Raw genomic sequence first — 22810 nt, 5'->3', positions numbered from 1 at the left:
GAATTGGATGGCATAGGAATCCTAGATGAAGCTGGACAGAGGTAGGAACAGATGGATATGACCAATAGACAGTTCAAAAATGAATACAACTGCCAAAGAATTAAAATGTTATTCTTTAAATGTTAAATACTGTTACTAGCTGGACAGTTGTGGTGCAATCCTTTAATCCCAGCACTTGGGAGGCAGAGGCAGGTCGATTTCTGAGTTCGAGGCCAGCCTGGTCTACAGAGTTCCAGGACAGCCAGGGCTACACAGAGAAACCCTGTCTTGAAAAACCAAACCAAACAAAAAAATACTGTTACTAATAAAGTATTAAATGAGATCATTTGATGCAATTTTATATTTAGTACATTAACCTTCTTATGATAGACATCTATCCACAATAAGTGTGTTACATAAATTTGATAGATGTCAGTTAAGCTCCATGGAAGTATAAACTTTAAAGATGTGTCAAGGTGGCAAAATGGTGGAATTCCTAATATTGTTACATAAGAATCAGCTAACTAATATATTATACTTTTTCAGTTAAAATACAAATTGCAGCTGGGGTTGCATGTGCCAAGAATCTTCTGAATGAGAGGTAGGTAATAAAAAAAAACTAACTACAAGTGTTGATATTTGTGTTATCTCCTTCCTGATGTCTTTGGTGATGATGTAGGGATGGTAATCAGACTCAGAAAAAACACCATCTGCCAGAGAAAAAGAAATTCCTTATACTTAGTAATGAAAGCAATTGATGGGTCTCTATTAGAGTCCCAGAACCATCCTTTACCTTAAACAATTCATAGAAAACATAGAATTTATTATCTCTTACATGGAAGAAAATTAAGAGTGAAATAAAAAAAGTAGTTTTAAAGAAAATGAAGAGGTAACCTCATTTGCAGACAAAATGAAATATTATATATAAGATACTTAGAATGGTGCATGACAAACCCTTCAGTAGAGGTTTAGCTGACATTACAAAATCAAGACAAACAGCAACCAAAGCAATGGTGACAGCAGGAAAACCCTCACCGTTTCAGAAAACATGAAATGCCTTAGTAGAAAGCAAATTGATACATTTTTCAACTAATTTTTAGATTGGTATATACTATAAGGAGTTTCCTGTGGCATCAGCTTATGTGTGAATATTTGCATATATCTTATGGTAACAACATGAGGAAGGGAATGCACAGGGAATAAATGAATGAGTGTTCCAGCTTTGAAGAAGGTGATGGTGGGATGGAAACTGCCAGTATAGACTGGATTTACACGCACTTGGTCCTGCCACTGCTTTGTTGCACCACCTTGCTATCATCTAGAATCTAAGGAATTTCCATTTGTTTTGAAGTATTCCTAAAACTCGGAATGCCTACTTGCCACTGGTATAGAGGAAAGAACACTTTAAAAGCCATAGGAAGTATTCTGTGTGCACAGACAATGCTTTGCTGTTCATTTCCATTTCTCAAAGGATTCAGACAAGCAGCCAGAAGCTTGTGGAAGATGCTACTTTGAAATTAAATAGAATTAGAATATCAAGTGAAAACTCATCTGATACCTGTATTCTCAAACTGCATGTGTGTACACATTTGCATATGTACTTCAAGTCCCACATATGACCAGTACCATGCCTTCTGTTACACACATGTGCATGTGTACTTCAAGTTCCACATATGAACAGTACCATGCCTTCTGTTACACACATGTACATGTGTACTTCAAGTCCCACATATGACCAGTAGCATGCCTTCTATAGAAGCTCCTTGTGCTCTTTTAGAATAAATTTCTACCACATAGTAAATTTTAAAATTGAGACATTTTTCCTTTCATTATACTGTGTAAATTGTTACTTTATACTTGACTGCCCAGAGGTAAATTGAAGATGTGTATCTGAAGTGAAAGTACTCCCCTAATAAAAGCAGTGACATGTTAAGAGGTTCCATTTCAGTTATTTATGCTGTTTTCTTTCATTTTTAAAGAAGACAATATCCTTTATTACATATTCTAAATGTGTACATTATACTTATGCAACATATTTTCCTACTGTGACCCATTAAAGCAGTGTAATGATTTCTGTATTCGTGCATCTTGTAGCACACAAACTATGGCTTTAAATATTCCTTCTTTCTCAGAAGAAAAAAAAATGAATTTGTCATAAGGAAAAACTTAGCCAATTATGTCATATTTTATCCAATTTTCACTTTCAACCTAGCATTATCTTGGGCTTAGTAGCAACAAATGATAAAAATCACAAAATCTGGCATTGCCTTCCTAATCTGCATTCTTGGCCATCTTCACTTTACCAGCCTCTTCAGAAACCTTTTTTTTTTTTTTTTTTAAAGATAGAAAAGAAAACCTCAAATATGACTGCCAATCTAACCCATTCCATTCTGTGTGTCATGCTGCCTAAGCAGCCCTTGGAATATAAGTCCCAAGTGCCACAACTGTGACTCATGGCACCAGATGACAAGAAAGCCTCTGTCCTTCGTCAGCACCAAAAACAGTGGAGGATCCGTGTGGGCATTTATGGCTTATGAATAGATCTGGGGGAGGCAGGAGTCCAAGCCTCAGGCTTCTTCTATATACCACCATCCTGACAGATGGCATATTCTTGGCCAGAGTCCAAGGACCTTGGTCACCCAGTGAACTTTCCCTCACTCCATGCTGTTGATATCCCAGATGTCCTGGGACACAGGCCTTGCTGATGAATCATTTGGAAGCTGCATCTATGTGTGTTCTGAATGAATGTTCATAAAGGTATTGCTCCTAAACTAAGTTAGACATTTTAGTTTAGCACTTTGCCAAACAATTACCACCTCTATCAACACAGCGTATGTTTTATAATTTAATTATAATTAATTTTGACCTATAAATCAATAAACCATTTTAAAGACTGAATAATAATATTTGCTTCCTGAAAGCATGTTTGATATCAACAAGGTCACAGTTTACTGTCATTTTTAATAAGGAGAAAAAAAAAAACATACTCAAGGGGCATTTAACGTATTTTGACAAGGTGACCCACAATTATCCATTAACATTGTATTTGTCTAAGCCTTGCTACATTGATATGCAGAGACCATGTAATAGTTCAATGATGTTCCTCTCGGGGGTGGAGAATAAAGCAAGTGGGATCTTTCCAAGGTCTTCCACAGCCAGAATGCATCTTCATCTTGCTTTTGCTGTATTGGTTAAACATTTGGATAGATAATCATCACAGCTCAGCCCTTTTAATTTGAAAAATGCAGTATACAAAAGAAAGAAATGCATGCTGTAGAAGAATAATATATAATATATATATATATATATATATATATATATATATATATATATATTATGTAAAAGTTATTCCCTTAAGATATTGAAGGTTAACAACCATCCCAATGACTTTTTATTTATCCTGTGTTTTGACTGTGACTTGTTACCTGGTGTCAGATGTGAACTTTTCATTTGTGGTGACACGCTGATACTTAAAAACTTTCAGATGTTAGGGCATTTGAGACTTAGTGCTTGGAGATTAACAATGTTCAGCCTTTATTAGCTTCATTATTAGAAGACTATATTGTAAGAACAGAAAGAAAAAAGTACAATGGGAAACTGTATATGTATCAGTTGTGTAATTACTCTATGGACTGGATGTCTGTGTTTCCACTAAAATCTATGAGTTGAAAAAATAAAATAAAATAAAATAAAATAAATGAATCTAGCATGGAAAAAAAAAGATTTTCCAAATAAATCCAATATTCACCCTTTAAAAAAAAAAGATATTGAAAACTCTTCAGTGTGGTCTTGCGTGTCCTTATTTAACTTCAATTCTCAACATAAATGGAAAATAATCTATGCTCTTTGATAGATTCAAGATGTTTCTTTCCACCCTTTTAAGCTGGCTCCACAATTGTTTTCCTTTTAACATGCCCTGTTCCTGAAATTCAAAATGGAAGCTTCCCACTTAGTACTCATTGATTTCTATTTACCCCCATATTTGTCTTGTGTTACACATGAACCATGTATCATAATTCTTACCTCATGTTAAATTTCAAATAAATTTAATTTCCTCTATATGTACAAAAAAGATATCAGAATCTATTCTCAATTTTCTCTTCTGCTATACTAAAATTTTGTCTTCAAATGATTTTCAAACTAAGTGAACAGCTGTAGTCCTGTGTTGGAGATCCCCCAGGCACTGTGTTTCTACTATCCAGTATTTCCCAATTTGCACAGAGGATAGTTATTGATTCACTGCCCACACTCTCCCATACAGGTCTGTTCTGCACTCCAATGATGTCAATTCTGGATATATCAGCAACTGCACATAGAGATTTAGCAAGACACTTAAATCATTTTTTTCTATGTATTGTTTAATCATGGAACTCTCCAACTCTGGTCAAATATACTTAGTCAAAACATCCAAGGATGAGCCCTAATACCATGTAGTTTAATAAAATCCTGTAGAAATTCTTAGAATCAGGAACGCCTAGAGTCCTGTGGCTTAATCCATTCTTCATTCATTTATTCTATGAGGCTATGTATACAAGAACTGATTCTTCAAAATACTTCTATAACAAGACTTTCACCAGATTATGTATGGTTGCTGAATTTTTCCCATTTGTCTATTCTACACATACTGTTTTTTATTTACATTGCTGCTAAGTCTATCCCTTCTAAATTTTATTGAGATATGCTCATATTTTGTAGTTACATTATAAATATGTAATGTTTGCTTTAAAGATTGTGTTTCCATTTCTGGATTTAATAAAGAAAATTTCCATTCTGTGAGTTGTTTTATGAAAAGGATATTTGTAAAGAGGGAAGGTGACTACTACCTCTAACCAATGAGAGTCTGAGATCTACAGCTTACAAAGTGGAGAATTGCCAGGACTCATGTGAATTCAGAAGCCAATATATCACTGATTAAGGTCATATCCTAGTGAACACAATCACTCCCATCTTGTGAGACCCTGAAGAAAAGAACCTAGCAAAGTTAACCAGATTCCTACCACAGAGACTTGTGGTGGTTTGAATATGCTTGGCCCAGGGAGTGCCACTATTAGGAACTTTCAGATTCTTGGAGTAAGTATGGTCTTGTTGGAGGCAGTGTGTTACTGTGAGCATGGGCTTTAAGACCTTTATCCTAGCTGCCTGGAAGCCAGTTTGTAGTGGGTTTGGCTTAATGCTAGTTATAGTGTGTTAATTTGGGTCCCCAAAATTGTATGAGAAAAAGGATGTCTACAAGTAAGATACAAGCCATGCCTCCATTTAGTTCTGATTAGTAAATAAAGTTGCCAGAAGTTAATGGCTGTACAAGGCAGACAGAAGCAAGATGGTTAGGATTGCTGGGCAAGGTACAGGGAGGGCAGAAAAAGGAGATCCACTATGCTAGAAGACATATAGGAAAGACAGCACACCTAAGAAAGTGTGGGACAGAGAACATAGTCACGATACAAGAGCAGAGGAACAAGCTTCTTTCATCTCTGTGGTACTTGCATCAGCCAGGTATGAGGCAGAGGGCCAAAGAATGGGAGAATAGAGGCACAAAAGCAAACCAATTGTGACAGGAGCACAATTGACAGGTTTTTCAGTTTGATGAAAATAGAGACACTCTTATAGAAATTATTTCCTTAAGGACTTTGGAACAGGATGAGAATCTTGCTCAAAAATAGGTCACTATTAACTGGAAAATGTGATTCTAGTCTTAAAAATTAGACTAGAAAATTAGTGGTGAGCATTAGTTCCTTATTTATGAAAGCACTTTGGGAGTTGAGTCCCTTGAGTCGCTTTTCTTTTTATGGAAGCAGACACCATTATTCAATTTTGTACTATCTTTTTATTAATAAGCATAAAACATCTCCAGGGAGTACCAAAGCCTCAGCAAAGGCAAGACTAAAATAACAGATCTGAACCTCAAAGTTGGCTCACCTAAGAGCCCCACCTCCGTGCCTGTCTCCTAGTGAGGGGCCCAGGCAAAACTTTAGGGATGGCTTTCTCTTTTAAAGGAAAACAGTCTTGGACCCATGGAAACTTCACACTACCTTACTTCCTTCTTTTGTATTTTTCTTATATTTAAGAATTCTATTCTAGATACTTCTTTTAATGCAGTCCAAAATAGAATTTTTAAATTCAAATCAATTTTAGACATCTACCATCAAAGTTAAAAGTATGATCACTTGGTGACAAAGAAAAAAATAAAGAAATAATAGGTGAGGAAGTATACAGAAATTACTGATATGAATATCATAATAATCTATCTACTTTCACTCTATCTAAATAGAAAGTTGAAGCTGTTTTTTTGTTTTGTTTTATTTTGTTTTCATGTTTAAGAGTAAGATACTGTCAACTCAATCTCTTGAAGAAACTTGGCTCTTCAAGTCTGTTCATACACAGAAACTCCCATACTAACTTAATGTGTATTTTTACCATGATGTATTAAGTGATTAAATGTCTCATATTCTCCATTAAAATTTTAACTGAAATTATTAATATTATTTTAATTAAAATAATGTTATTCTAACATAGCTAATAGATGAAGGAATTGGAATTTGTGCCTTATTGATTTTATTGATCTTATCTATTAAAATACTGTGTTCTTCCCATTTCGATTTTGAATTCCAGAAAGACAAGCAGGCAAGATACTGAGCCTGAGTAAACCATTTTACTAAACTCTCCAAAGTTCATTGAAGATTATAAGAAGCTAGTCTCTGTTTTAGGACATTATTCTCTAAATTATTGTAGATGCCAGTCACCTTTCTCCTCCTCTTTTAAAGGCAAAAGAAACTAAAATGAACAGACTAATGCCAAGAGCATGGAAGGAGAAGCAGGAATTTTAAATATGAGATAATGGAAAGTAGTCTAGAAGAAACACAGATCTTAAAGCATTTTCCAATAAAATTTTAGTGAATAGTTACTATGTAGACTCTACTCAATAAACATTATTCATATGTAAAGGAATTAATACCTAACTTGATATTTGAACCAAAAAAGTTGTAGATTACTAATATGTAGTGAATCTTTCATTAATTTTCTATAAAAAGATATTCATAGAGTAGTGGTTATACCACATGTAACAATGATAAAGAAGAGGCTTCAATAAATACCATTTTGTAGTTTAATTTTATCCTGAACCCCATGTTTCAGAATTTTGACTGAAGTTATCATTTCAAGCTAACTGGTTCACAACAATGACTTACCTAGTGTTTCATTTTAAGTGATTTTTAAAATAGAATGGTTAAAAATAGCTGGTGAAATATCATATTGTGAACAATATTTACTTACTTTAGAATCTATAGAACATAATTTTGCGCACTGAAATACACACACTCACAGACACATACACACACACACACACACACACGCGCGCGCGTTCACAGACACACACGCACACGCATACACACTCACACACACGCACACACACACACTCACAGACACACACACATGCACACACACATGCACACACACACATGCATGCACACACACTCACATGCACACACACACACACACTCACACGCACACACACAGAGTGTTGGATTTGATATTAAGGAGGTAAGAACTTTAGTCTTATAAATAACATCAAGTGTTCCATTCCATTTTGGTTCTATGAAGAGATTCTTCTCATTACCTGTTTCTATTGACGGTTAAAATATGACCACGTGGTAATATGACTGGTTAGTTCCACAACTTACTCTGTGTTGACCTTTCTTATAATGTTGTCCTCTCATTTCATAGAAACAAAATGAAACAAAACAAAACAAAAAAACAAGCTAGAACCAAAGCCTTAAAGGACAATGCAAATGTCTGAGAGCTTAGCAAAAGAAGGAAAGAATATCTGCAGTAACAATCAGGGACAGCGAAGGGTAATGTCAAGCAATTGGTAGCAGGCTGGAAGTCTGGAAAGTAAAGCACGACAAAAACTAAGCAGAAGGCAGCTAGAGCCATAGAGGGAAGAAAGGGCCACTATGAGCAGACACAAATGTAAATTCTAACTACATGTCATTACTGCCTCAGCCAAATAAGACACCTGTGGAACTAGCTCTGCTTTTCCATCCTTATTCCCAGACACATCCTACAGATCCTCTAAGTCAGAACCATAGGATCTCTTGAGGTTAGAACATAGGCAGCAGGACTTCTAAATGCTGGTGAAGTAATTCTAACATGAAGTCAACTGCTAGTAGCAAGGCACATGAATGTAGATTATTCTTTAAATTAGTAATTAAAGCAATAATTAAAGTTAAAATTCTTTCTGTGATTGAATTCACACTTCAAAAGTCCTTAGTATCTGGAAGCTTTGTTTGTTCTGATACTTCACTTAGTCACTACCTGAAACTGAGGCTATTTACTCTGCTAAAGACATGCTCTTTGTAATATGTCCAGTTGCCTGCTATCTGGGTTCAGAACCTGGCTCTTTCATTTTTACACACTATGGTAAAGCTGATATAAACCTAAGGCATAGAGTTGGAAGTATGAGGGGATGATTTGCAAGAGGAAAAAGACAAGTGGGCAGGAAGAGAAACAGGAGAAGAGGGCAATAGGGAATCAATGCAGTTCAAGTACCTGGTACACTTGAATAATAATGCCAAGAAACCCATTCCCTTTTAGAAGAATGTGAGCTGATAAATTAAAAAAAAATAATGTATGGAATCAAGTCTTCTGATCTAAAGACATGATCCAAATTAAATGCTACCTAGAGAATGCCTCATGTACAAATATGTCATTCCTGCAATGTGACTTTTCTTCACTGATTGACATTGAGAGTATCCAGTCTATATACGATTAAGTTCTTTAAATGGCTATAGATGAACTCTATAGAAAAATTAAAATGAGTGAGCTGTAAATGGCATGAACTATATTCATAACTTCTAAATAAGGGAAAATTAGAAGACTAATCAAAAGGAAAACTGTGGGTTCAGAAATGAAAGAAAATTTATCTTTCCTTAAATAGGAGGTACAGGCAATTAATTGTATATTGGATGGCATTTGGTGTCAATTGCTCATGAATCACAGGAATTTCACTTTTCTTCTTATAGCTCCTTAGTTTTGTCTTTATTGAATTGTTTTCAGTTTGTTATGTGTCTTTTAAATAAAGTAATAAAGCACTGGACACTTCATCGTTCTCTATATAATATGAAATTCCAAGATCGTGTGCATTTCTTCCCAGAGTAAATGCTCCTTTATCAAGTCATTTGTATTTAATGCATTTCATCTTTACCTACTCAAATCTGTTCTCTCATTACGCTAGTTATTTAAACCTCACTTGTTAGGCAACACAGTGGTCATAATCCCGGTTGTTAATGACTCTGTCTATGACTTTTCAAGGTCATCTTGAATTATAAGCAGATCTTCCAGGATTCTTGTTATCTCTCTCAACTTAGAGGTCCTCCATGAAACTTTATGAGCATGTTCTATATTTTATCACTCAAGTCACTGACTGATAAAATGTTAAATATCACCACCCTAGACAGACCCCTCTATGACAGCATCTGATGTGTCCTTTAGGTTTCCTGTGAAACATTAATAACTTCTCACTTAATATAATCCTTGAACCAGATTGCACTCAAGTAAGAGCCAGAGCTGCATTTCCCTAGATTGATAGGGCTACTTTAAATCTATGTGCTACAATGCAGAGTGAGAAATTTTGTATTCCTCCAGCCTTTTAACAACGATAGATTTTAATTTTATCAGCTTAAACCTGACTGGTCAACATATGTCAAACAATAATCCTGGATAATTTAACACTGTTCATAAATGTGATATTTTCAAAAAGCCATAAAAAAGAACTCCCAATTAATAACCCTGCCTATAAAGGTTCCCCACAGATGACTATTCTCACCTCTTTGAACTTAGTGACAACTTGAGTCAATGCTCTCCTTTTTCCCTTTGTTGCAGCTGCTCCAAGGTTGGAAAAGACTGTTGTTGAAAAAAAAAAACTGTTGTCTGGGCTCCAAGAAGTCCAGACAAGGTCTCCAGAGACTCTCTATTTTTCCTCCAGATCCTTTTACTGACATTAATGATGAAGCAGCTTTGTCTGTGTCCCTGCCTTGGTTAGCAATGCCTTGGTGACAGGGCAGCTCCAGATGCCCTGGATCAGCAGCTGATGCCATCATGTGAATGTCTAACACTTACTTTAGGTAGGTGACACTTCTTAATATTCAGCCCTGTTTTCACAATGTCGACTTGCCCCGCCATGCAGTGTGCTTTTTGTCATTATTGGGATTGTTAATATTTTCACTTGTGAGTTCTCTAAAGAGCACTTTAAAAAATAACTATTTGTAACCTTTAATGCCAGGAGGGCCGTATAGTATGCCAGAAGAATACGCACCACAGAGTTCTTGTTTAGAAATGGTAATTAATTTTACAGTCAACAGTAGTGTGACACACTGTCTCTGACTAGACGGCCACTGTGGCTTCCTGCCAGTCATTTGAAAGAATATTAATTGACGTCCAGCACTCGGCAGCTTTCTTCCTGGGTTTCTGAATGAAACTACATGCTTTAAATTAAACAAATACATTCCACACTTGCATATTCAACATCAGGATCTGAATCTTGAAAGCACCAAATCCAGCTAGCTTCTATCTTTATTTTCTTCCTCTTTATTTCCTCTTTGTTCTCCTGTGCTCCTGAGTCTTACAAAGCTCTTATTATTTGCCTCCCCTTAATGATTTTTTTTTTTTTACCTCGTTGCTTCTCTTACAACTTTTTACAAATCTGCTGTGGAACCATTGCAGCCACAAACTCTAGTCTGAAATTTTTACTTCTAGGTTACTGTGGTTTCTCTTTCCAAGGTTTCTAGAGAAACAATCTGTAAGAATTTTGATACTAATATGGATGATGACTCACTAGCTCTCCAAGAATGCCAGATAAGTAGAGTGTCCAGCATAGTTTTTGTTTTGTTTTGTTTTTCTTTGTTTAGATTAAAATTCAAAATGACATTGGCAGGCTAGAATATAGAGCACATAATAAATGGGTTTAAGTTAACAGAGGAGAGTACCTTCACACCCAGAAGAGAAAAAAAAAGAAAAACACAAATGGAAAATAATAAGCAATGGCTAGCTCCAGAGGGTGACAGGAGGAGAGAAAAACTCTGTACAGTCAAGAACTGATGTGGTCAAATGCTTACGATGAAGCCAGAGTAACAATGTTTAGAAACTGAAATATTACATGAGATGAAAAAAATTCCACTTAAAAAATAAAAATTAACAGTTTGCATGATAAGGGAGTAGAAAATCAGAGAGAGATGCATTTAGAATAAAGATTTATTACAAAAGCATACAACCCACATCTCACAAAGCACCAGGTGGGAAGATCTTTATGTCCACTTCCTATTTTAAAGCAAATATAGGTATCATCTGAAAATATGCATAGCTCCATTTAGAGAGAATTCTTATGGTACCCAATTAGACAATTCATGCAGCAAATATAATTAGAGGTCTGGTGGTGAATATCTGCATTTCTGTCTTTCTTTAACATCTCATAACAACCCTATATTCAAAAGGCAAATTCTGGAATGGGTCTGGCACCTATTAATCACAGACCATCTTCCCACACAAGGCAAAAGTTGATCAAACTTGAGGTCAAAGATAAAGACAAACTCTCAAGGGTCACAGATACCTACTGACTGTGACATGAATCAGGCAAGGTCTCTGGCCCAGTTATGAACTCTTTATACTATACTGCAGAAAATGATGGCCTATTTTGAGGCATCCTTGTTTGTTTTCCTCCTCCTCACCCCATATTTTCTTTAGAGTCTTTTAATTTTCTTTTGTGTGTGTGTGTGTGTGTGTTCTCTCACTTATTTCCCAAAAGCCATTTGTTATGTGACAGGTGCATATGTGTTCCTGTTTATAAATATCCTATAGTAACTGAATAAAGTATAGGGAAATGTGGGGTGAGTTCCAAAGACCCTAAAACCCTACAGTTGGAATTGGTGGATGCATCCTCTGGTCTCCTGAGCAAAGGACTCCAAGGAGGCCATGATGGGGATAAAGAATCTGGTCTTGGACGGTTGAATCACATCCCATCTTTTCTCATCTCCCGTTTTACTCTTTCCGAAATTGGAATGTTTGGTATGATTGAGAATTACCTGGGGAATATCACCTGGGCACTGTGTGTAACTTTGTGATGCTATTATAGTAAGCAAGAAGCTTAAAATCAAATTCATTACCAAGGAATTGAGTTCAGGGAACATGGATTCATTAAAAAGTATGACTTTATAAATAACTGCACATAAACAGACTGCTTTGCCTTAGAGACTAATATATTTCAAAATTATTATCTATTTAAAATATTTTACCTAAAAGAATTCATAATTAGCTTTCAATATTTAAACAGTACATTAGAAATGGAATGTGTAAAAATATCAGAAATAAAAGCCACTTCACTACAGGATGAGCATGTGCTAACACACCACATACTGGCTTTTGAATTTAGTTCTATTATGATTCACTATATCTATTTTTTAAAGTGAAATAAGGGTTTAGATAATAGCTACTATAAATATATGAAATGTCAAATTTAGAATGTAATGCTTAAACATTTGTCTTTGGGGGAGTATTACTAAACTTAACTTTTATTAACTCAAGGAATCAACTAGAAATATAGTGGTGCTATTGAACCTTTGAGAATATTTTATTTTATCACTCTTAATGCATGTTTAATATTTAACATTCATCTTATTACAGACAGGAATTGTGAAATGCTTGTGCTGTTTCTAAACAGTTTTAAAGTTCAGTGCACAGTCACAATTCAGAGGGGAGATTTCACACATTTATGGAAAATAAGCCATTTTTGCAGTAAAGTTGCAAAGTGTGAAAGAATTCTTGTTTTATCTGCTTTACTTATCATGTTTATGAGTTATTTTGCCTGGAAGTAAATTGACAAGTTGTCAATGAACAATAGACAGTGCCCTAGCTAGGCTTTTCACAGCTTCAGATGCCTTTGGGCAAAAGGGCTAAATCCGTAGTTGCAACCTAACATATGGAACACTGAAAAAAGTGGCAACAGGGTGAGAGACGCTCCTTGCAAAATGCATGCAGTTGCTGCTATCTAATAAATCTGCATGGACCACTATATATTATAAATTCATGTGTCTTGACATCCAGGAAAAGGTCTTCTTGCCCACCTAATAAACTGTTTCTTTTTCATCTCAATGTGCTTTGGCCCATTTTGACATTTTAAACTTTTTTATTTCTATAAACAAGTATGTTAAATGTTCTTCTTTGGTAATTAATATTTAAAAAACACCTCATTCAAGGTGATTCTTTGTTGGAAGCCTTCCATGGACTCCTCCTATAGAAGAGTAAATGATTTTAGTATGTTTGTCATTAACATTGGACCCTGGATTCCCCCCCTTTAATCACCATATGTTAAAATTAGCTCATTATGATATCTCAGGTCTTTTTCTTATCTTTCCAGAACGCTAGTTTGAACCTGTGATGATTCCAATATTTGAATCAATTAATGAGGAGCAAAGTGATTTTTCGGTAGATGGCACTCTTCATTCTCAATCAACCCTCGAGTGTTTTGCCACCTTCCTCAAAGCCAGCTGCTCTTTGAGGCTCCACCTCTCCATATATCTCATTCACAAAGTTAGTTAGAGGGATGGTTTGAAGTAGAAGTTACATAATTCTAACTCAAGAAAATAAAAGGACCTTATCCGAGGGTCACAAACCTCTTTCTCCAAGATATTTTTAGTTAATAAATTTTATTTGTTTGTTTGTTTATTTATTTATTTATTTACATCCTTACATCGGATTCTCCTCCCTCTTCTCCAAGCCCTTCCCCCATCTCCACTCCCCGCCTCAGTTACTCCTCCTCCCTTTCTCTTTAGAAAAGGCGAGTGCTCCCATGGATAAGACCAGCTTTGGCATTATCAAATTGCAGTAATACTAGGCAATCTGCTACTGAAGCTAGTTGAGGCAGCCCAATTAATGAAAATCATCCCAAAAGCAGGCAACGAAGTCAGAGACAGTCCCTTCTCCTGCTGTTAGGAGTCCCGCATGAAGATCATCTCCTCTCTTTTTCTGTTCCCTCATCTTATCCCTAGTGCTGCAAAAGAACACCAGCTGCACCTTTTCCCCCACTGCCACATCTCCTATGGATTCCACAAACCATCCCTGGTAATGCCCATCCCTCCACTCTTCACTGTATCTCAGACTCCAACTCCACATACTAAACCACAGGCATTTCTGGGGTAGTATGGAAATCTAATGCAGTGAAAACTTCCTGGAATCTATGAAGGTAACCCCAATGAAGAGTTTTAGTAATGGAAAAAGATTTAAGTCAAACCACCTTAAACTAAAGACCATTGATACATAAGTTAAACCAATACCACAAGCTATTGATAAAGAGGAAAAAGGTTTTCTTAGAACCAGAGAAGACCTTAACTTACTTGCTTTAGTCACTTGTGTCCAGTCTCTTGTATCCAGCATTGTTATTCGTCTCTAAATTAAGTTCAGTATCTGTTATATAATTTTCTACAGTTGAATTGTGATGACAAAGATGAGTTTTTTCCTAGAATGGTTTATTTATCACTCTTCTGTTATAATTTTCCTAAGAATGCTTGGTCAAGCCATACTCTTTGCAGCCACTTTCATCTGTTCTTGTTCCTATGCTACTGAAGGAATTCAGGAAAAATTTCATGCTTGTTCTACAAATCTTGCAAGTTTAGAAAGTCCTAATATACCAACATGACCCATCAATTTCTTTATCTTACTTTGCCTACCTTTGATAGTCTTCACACCAGATGATCCAACCCACTCTCATTCCTTCAGATCCCATCCTGGCCAGCTCCCTAGACATCATGGTTATTTATTGTTGCTTCCAAAGAAAATAGACAACACAAAACCAACTGCCTTAACTGTCTATGTCTGTGTTACCCTTAGAGTTTTACTTTGTATTGATCTTATTCTTTAAAAGAGTGGTACCCTACGCCTTTCCAAGGCTAACTCCCTCACCTTCTGTACTTTATACCATTCTTAATCTACCCTGAATCGCTAGGAAAGACTCATAAATATTTTAAGATATCCTCGTTGCTACGTGGATCCAATTTTAATGCACAAAGTAAGGAAAGGCCTTACCTTTTCTAGGGTGCAACTTAAACTTTACTTGGCCTTTGCTTTCATCCTCTAGCCTTTCCAGATTTTGCAACAGTTTATAGAAATGAAGTGATTTATATTTTATTTCTTCCCCTTATCTTCTCTCTGGAGGTCAGTGTTAATAAATGGGGAAATGGCCAGGAGGAAGGAAGATGCTAAAAGAAGGAAACAGTTCTTGGTCAGAAAAAAACTATAAAAATGAAATATGTAAGCTAGATAAGCAAAAGCTGAATTCTAATCATGTTGAAAACAGATATACTCTAAAATGGTGTCAAAATTAATTAAGACATAAAAAGAAGTAGGATTATAAGGATATGCTCCTAATTGTTTTAATCCTCATTCCCTATATAAATGTGTTATTCAAGGTATGTAGTTTAGCAAAGTTCTACAAAGCTTCTTTAACCTTTGTGTATAAATCATTAAAAATTAACACCATATTTTTATTTAAGGCTGGAAATCCCTCACAAGTGCCAGGTAAAGGCCCAAAGTTCACAAGAAGAAATAACCCTTTTCTAGAAATAGAGTTGAATAAAATCTCTCTTTGTGTAATTTAGCAAAAATAGCTTTCTGGAAATATAAAAGAAGAAAAGGTATTTGCTCAAATGTGTTGTTGTAATTGAATTATCACACCTAGTTAATTTTCCTAGTTAATTTTGTATCTTCCATTTCTCTTTATCAGTTATCTCTATTTCCCTTCATCTAACTTTTCTATTGCTACTTTGACTCTCTTTCTACCCCTTAATTCCTTCTTCTTTCAACCCACCTACCTGTTTATTTCTAGAGACTCCAAGAAAAAAATAAATTAGCATCTTATGACCAATATTCTCAATTTACAAATAAAGAAATTGAGACCAAAATGGCTGTGTCCCTCATCTCATCATATTTGGAGGCAAAGCCCTAAAGCTAAGTTGCAAGTCTTGAAATTTTTCTATAACCAGTTCTATATTCATCCTTCATGGTTCAAACTTGCCACCACGGAAGAATCTGAGCATTATGAGAATGAAGCAGACAATGAGCTCCAATAGTGAAAAGATGTATTTGGCAAAGCTCTGACTCCAGCATTTGGCCAGTGTTTCCTATCATGAAGGGATGTTATCCCCAATCCAAATTAGTTTCTCAGCTTCCTCCTTTCTATCACTCCACTCCCTATCATCAATGCTTTACCCAGATGTCTCTTCTGAACATCCTGATAAAAGTACAAACTGCAGTGCCCATCCACTTGCCAAGGATTCTACTTTTACACTCTGTAACATGTTACCTTACAAGAGAGACCATGTAATATATACTTATCTGTACTATTTATTGAATGTCTCTTCCTGAAAGACTATCAGCTCCTTAGAATATAGATTTTGTTCTCTTTATTTCATCTGGGTATTCTAGGCATGTACACAACAACGGATGCTACATTGTAGATAGTTGATATTTGTAATAGAGTGAACTAAATGAAAAGGCCATAGTAACTGTCACATATAATGCCTTTCCTTCACAATTTCTAAAGACTCATGGGTATGACCACAACCAAAATAAATTAAATATGAAGAAGAGTTCCATTGCCCAAATTATCTACCTTGCCTCTATGGTGAGGAATACAGAGGAGGAAAGGAGAGGAAAGAGGAGTGGGGCTATAATGAGAGAGATTAAGATAAAGAAATAAGAGATGAAAGGTGGGAGACAAGCAAGAGGAGGACTCAACAGCACAATTAACATTGGGGAATTATATATAATATATTTTCCAGTTTTACATCATGAAAGTGAATTTTTAGGTGCAACAATTTTTAGTCCTCCTCTGGGCTTTTGACACCAATCACAAATTCCTCTTCAAGGGTGACCAAGTTTTCCAGAAGAGAAATGAAACCATCATACATGTTTCATTTTTTACTGTTGGTAAAAAATGTGTTAGGAATTAGTCTAAAACTAAACCAGGTACCAGGTTTCATGGTCCACATCAACATTTCTGACCTAGTCAGGAAGAGCAGCTTGGCAAAGTCTGACTGATCTTTCTTGTTCAGTGTGATCCATACTTCTCTTTTTCAGCAATGCAGTACAGAAGCTGTGCCAGCCACTACACGGGAAGTTCAGGAAAATCACAGGACCAGAAGGCACAGGAGTGCATGCTCAGTCACCTGCTCCTCCAGCTCCATGGGAAAGGGTGACTAGAGGCTTCCCACAAAAGTATTCCAAGGGGGCAAAAGTTCCTATTTAATGGACCATAAATTCCTCAGGTTCCTTATGACATTTCACCCAGTCACAACTTCTTTTAAAATAAATAAATAAATAAATAATAGTCTACAGTCTTGAGGTACCAAGATTGCTTCAATGGTTGACCTTAGACCTGTCTATACTGACCTCTTGAACCTTCCATTCCCTTCAAAGGCAAAAACTGGAGCCAGAGAGCATTTCTTTACAGAAACCACATCCAACCCACACAGGCCCACTCAAAGAAGGGTCAACCAATCAGACATGCACCAAGAAGAAAAAGCTCACACTACTTTCTATAAATTACAGAAAATAAATAGAGGTAAAAATGCAGTTGTGACATCACATCTAAGAGACAAAAATCTTCCCAAGCAGCAGGTGCAGAAACAGCATGCTAAAGCAAAACTGAATGAAACCAGAATCTTGTATAAAAGAAAAATAGATAACATCAGGACCATCTTTTTTTCCTAAAACAATATCTATTTTAAATGCTACCAAATTTTTTACCTCACATTTAGGGTAACTTTTCTGAGAAAAGCCCAGTGTTTCTTTTGAGAGCCAGGATTCTGACCTGTGCAGCTTTCCTGGAAGCCCCTTGAAGATCAGACTCAGTTCCAGGACCTGGGACTGCTTGTCTTCACTCACTGATGGTGCTAACTTGAGGATAGTGGTACTATGGTACAAAATCACAAGAAGATCAATATTACTAGGAATTCAGAGGTTCAAAACAAGACTCATATTCACAAGAGAAAATGTTATGAAAGCAGAAATGATGACTTACTGATTCTTTAGAAGTGAAGTGCTTTAAAAAAAAAAACACTAAGTTGAACAATAACAATCAAAGATGTTCCTATCTCATCCTGGGATGCTATGGGTATGTCTCACAGCATGGAGGAGAAATTTGCAATTCAGACTAAGCTTGGTATAATATCTTGAAATGAGGAGATTGTCCTAGATAATCTGGTTTAATCAAATAGTCACAAGTGTTCTTTCCTAGGCAGGTGGGAGGTCAGAGAGAGGAGAAAGTGAACTGCTTGTTGAACCAGAAGATGTTATGAGCCAATGAGTGCTAATAGCCAGACTCTAGGTTGGGCAGAAACAAAAATGAATTCTCTTCTAGAACTACGATGTAACTATTCCCTCCAAATTGAAATATTTTGTTCCGAAAAGACAAAAAGATTCATAATACCCAAGAAGCTCATAAGCCTTACAAGGTCCCTCCTCAAATAATAGGCATCAAACAAATGCTGGAGGAGATTAGGACACAGTTGTTTACAGGTTGTTCAGGAGACTTTAGCAATGGCATTTTTGTGAGGTATCACCCATGTTGAGATGGTTTCTTGGTTGCTTCTGAATAACTTGTGCTCATCTGAATAACCTTGATAAGTTCTGAGGTTCACCAACAGACATGAATGGAATAATTTCATTAGTCTGGTGTTTTTGTGCTATTTGGAGTGAATAGAGATTGGGCCCCATCTCTCCGGGAAAACTCATGCAAAAGGAGTCTCCAGAAAGAGTTTTTCTGTGATTTTCTTGTCTATATTTCTGATAACAGCTCAAGGTAAATAAGTATGTGTTTTTTTTTAACGTGGAATAAATATCCTACCTTATGTTTTTTTCCCATTTTTATTAGATATTTTCTTTATTTACATTTCAAATTGTATCTCCTTTCCTCATTTACCCTCTGAAATCCTGCCATCCTACCCCCTCTCCCCCTGTTCACTAATGTACCCACTCCCACATCGCTGTCCTGGCATTCCTCTACACTGGGGCATCAAGACTTAACAAGGCCAAGGGCCTTTCCTCTCACTGATATCCCATAAGGTCATCCTCTGCTACATATGTGGCTGAAGCCTTGAGTCCTTCAAGGCTTTGTGTTTGTGGTTTAGTCTCTGGGAGCTCTGGGTGTACTAGTTGGTATTTTTATATATTTATATTTGTTACTTATTGAAGATATGCATGTGTGTGGCATGTGAGAAGAATGCAGTGGATAACTTATAAGACTCTATTTTCTTCCATGATGTGGGTACTAGGTACTAAACTCAGATGCTCAGGCTTGGAAGCAAGACTGTCTATTTTAATCTCTCTAGCTCAGTATGTGAGTTTTTCTAACTAAGTTTGAGAAATTTTGTTATGACAAGATACAACAGGAAAATGAAGTTTGATATCAACATTTTATTAAAAGAAATTATTTCATTTTAATAAAAGAAATTATTTTAAAGAAACTCCCTAGTTTAAGCATTACATAGATACCCGAAGCTCATAATGTAACAAATAAACAGTAAATACTGTTGAGAACACATACAGATGAAGGTATTCTTAGAATTTTATAGTCTCAATTTACTGATTATAACACTAGCTCCTCCCAACCAACTCTCTTTATAGGACAAATCTTAGAAAATGCCTATATTACAAAGTGTCTCACTAATAAAACAGATGTATTGAGATTTATACTTAAGCCTAATTTAATGATACACCATTTGATTAGATCTTATACTTTTTATCAGAGTAAAAGATCTATGTGACTAATCTTTAGATACACTGGAAAAATGGTTTATGAAATATGTTTCATTTTCGTGCAATTGAATTCTTGTATTAACATGAACACCTGGTAGATCAATGATTAAATTCTTTGTACATTTGGCAGGTATTTGTTCTACCCTAAAGCAGTGCTGGCTATCTGCAATGTACGTCATAGCCCTGCTGACTCAAAACACTGCTATGAAATCACCTCTTGAAAATTTAGTGTTATAATATTCTATTACTGTGTGTGAACTGCAGTTGAAACTGATTGTACCTTTGTACAAATGAGCAAATGCTTTCAATGTTACACTGTTCTAGGCCTATAGATCAGGCACAAATGCCCGTTGTAAATAACTAAGACTGCTCTGTGCATATTACACCGCAGTAATTCATTGTAATGGCAAGTGTTTCCACAATAAGTTTCTATAGGTAGTTGACTAGGCATAGGTAACTTTGCAAATTAAGAAAAAAAATCACTGAACTCACTTGACAGTTTTCTGTAATATAAAAATCTCTAGCTTTGTTGACTTTTTCTTGCAGCCCTGTCACTATAACTACCAGGAGCTACTGAGATCATAGATTTTAGAAAACTTACTATGAGCACTTTCCTAGATAAGCATAACTCTTAACTGATGAGCATAATTCTTGATACTTATTCCTATACACTTATACCCACAGATAATCACAGTTCTCACTGGTAGTTCAAGAAGTTTTTGTTTTTATTTTTGTTTTTGCTTTTCCAGCAGATGGAAACCTTTACAGCAATCCACAAATGGTAGAGAAGAATTGATGGTGAGTTCCCCAACTAAGGAATCGAATTACAACAGAAACCATGAACCTGATGATCAGGAAACATCATGCAAGATAGAATAGAGAGAATATAAGAGTCAGAGCACTTGGAAGATTGTGATATAGTGATATAGTGTGTCTCCTATGACAAGAAAGCTTCACCCATGATACCTCAATAATGTAGCCATCTAAATAAGACTTGAAGAATGACAGATTAATAAATACACTAACTTAAAAGAGAGAAATATATACAAAAAACTATAAGCATCTATCAACTACTGAGACATAGAGAGAAAGAATCAATCTTCCATAGGGAGGCATCTTCTTATTGCTTATACATTACTAATTGGTTAACCCTGAAATCATGTACATACCAACAACCCTAAAGGAATTCATCAAGTTGTGTTTTATAGCTATTTGTGTGTGTGTGTGTGTGTGTGTGTGTGTGTGTGTGTGTGTGTGTGTGTTTGTGTGTGTAAAGTAAAAGAGGATATGAATGTGAACATGTGAAGGGGAAGAAATGTCATCATTATATTTTAATTAAAAAATTCAAAAGTTAAGAGGAAATAAAGAGATCTTTTCTTTTGTGACAGCCACTAACACTGAGTCTCATGTTCACCCTGGCGTCCTTCAGATTGCCCTGAAGAACCTTAGAAGTTTTGTTATGAGTTCCTTCCAGCTGAAACCAGCCCTGGGCCACCTTGGGCACAAACTCGGTAGACAGGACCAGGGTCCCCAGAGGACTGTCCATGCTGCAGGTGCCCTAGCATGCCCAGGATCATAGGATTACTGATGAGTCAAACACAACATCTGTTCCAAAACAATCATCATGGGCCTGTGCCAGCAGGAGCAGGGACCCGGGAAACCCACCCAACCAGTGGCTCGGGTTCCTTCTGGTCAGCGCCAGCCCCAGGCCACCTTGGGCATGAACTCAGCAGACAGTCTCACAGTACCCATATGAATTTCCACACACAAGGTGCCCTAGCATGCCCAGGATCATAGGATTACTGATGAGTCAAACACAACATCTGTTCCAAAACAATCATCATGGGCCTGTGCCAGCAGGAGCAGGGACCCGGGAAACCCACCCAACCAGTGGCTCGGGTTCCTTCTGGTCAGCGCCAGCCCCAGGCCACCTTGGGCATGAACTCAGCAGACAGTCTCACAGTACCCATATGAATTTCCACACACAAGGTGCCCTAGCATGCCCAGGATCTTAGGATCACTGATAAATGGAACACAACATCTGTCTCAAAACAATCATGAGGGGCCTGTGACACAGGAGCAAGGACACAGGAGACCCCCATGACCAGCAGCTCAGGTTACTTCTGGTCGGTGCTGGTCTACCTTGGATTTCAACACAGCAGACAGCCCCATGGTCACCAGAGGAAGTACCACGCCCAGGATCTTGGGATTCCAGGAACCCAGGATCCCAGGAGCTTGGTCACACCAGGATCTCAGGGTTTCAGAGGAAGGATGACTACCAAGAACTCTGACACACCCAGAACCTCAGGTTCACAGGATCCAGGAATCACAGGATCATACAGAAAGCTGGACTCTGAGAAGTTCTGAATCAACTGGGATTACAGGACGGACAGGCTCCAATCAAATATATTGCAGTGAGCACTTAAGATAATCAGATGGCAGGAGGCAAGCATAAGAATAGAAGCAACAGAAACCAATGTTACTTGGCATCATCAGAACCAAACTCTCCCACCATAGCAAGTCCTGGATATACCATCACACCAGAAAAGCAAGATATGGATCTAAAGTCACTTCTCATGATGATGATGGAGGACTTTAGGAAGGAAAAAAAAAACTCCCTTAAAGAAATTCAGGAGAACACATCCAATCAGGTGAAAGAATTGAACAAAACCATACAGGATCTAAAAATGGAAGTAGAAACAATAAAGAAATTTCAAAGAGAGACCACTCTGAAAAAATATTTAGGAAAGAAGTCAGGAGCCATTGATGCAAGCATAACCAACAGAATGCAAGAGATAGAAGAGAGAATCTCAGGTACAGAAGATACCATAGAAAACTTTGACACAACAAACAAAGAAAATGCAAAATGCAAAAAGATCCTAACCCAAAACATCCAGGAAATCCAGGAAAAAATGAGAAGACCAAAGTTAAGGATAATAGGTATAGATGAGAAGGAAGATTTCCAACTTAAAGGGTCAGTAAATATCTTCAACAAAATTATAAAAGAAAACTTCCCTAACCTAAATAAAGAGAT

Source organism: Mus pahari, chromosome 11, assembly GCF_900095145.1.
Source record: "Mus pahari chromosome 11, PAHARI_EIJ_v1.1, whole genome shotgun sequence".
In the NCBI taxonomy this organism is placed as follows: domain Eukaryota; kingdom Metazoa; phylum Chordata; class Mammalia; order Rodentia; family Muridae; genus Mus; species Mus pahari.
Note: the sequence above shows the minus strand (reverse complement) of the source record.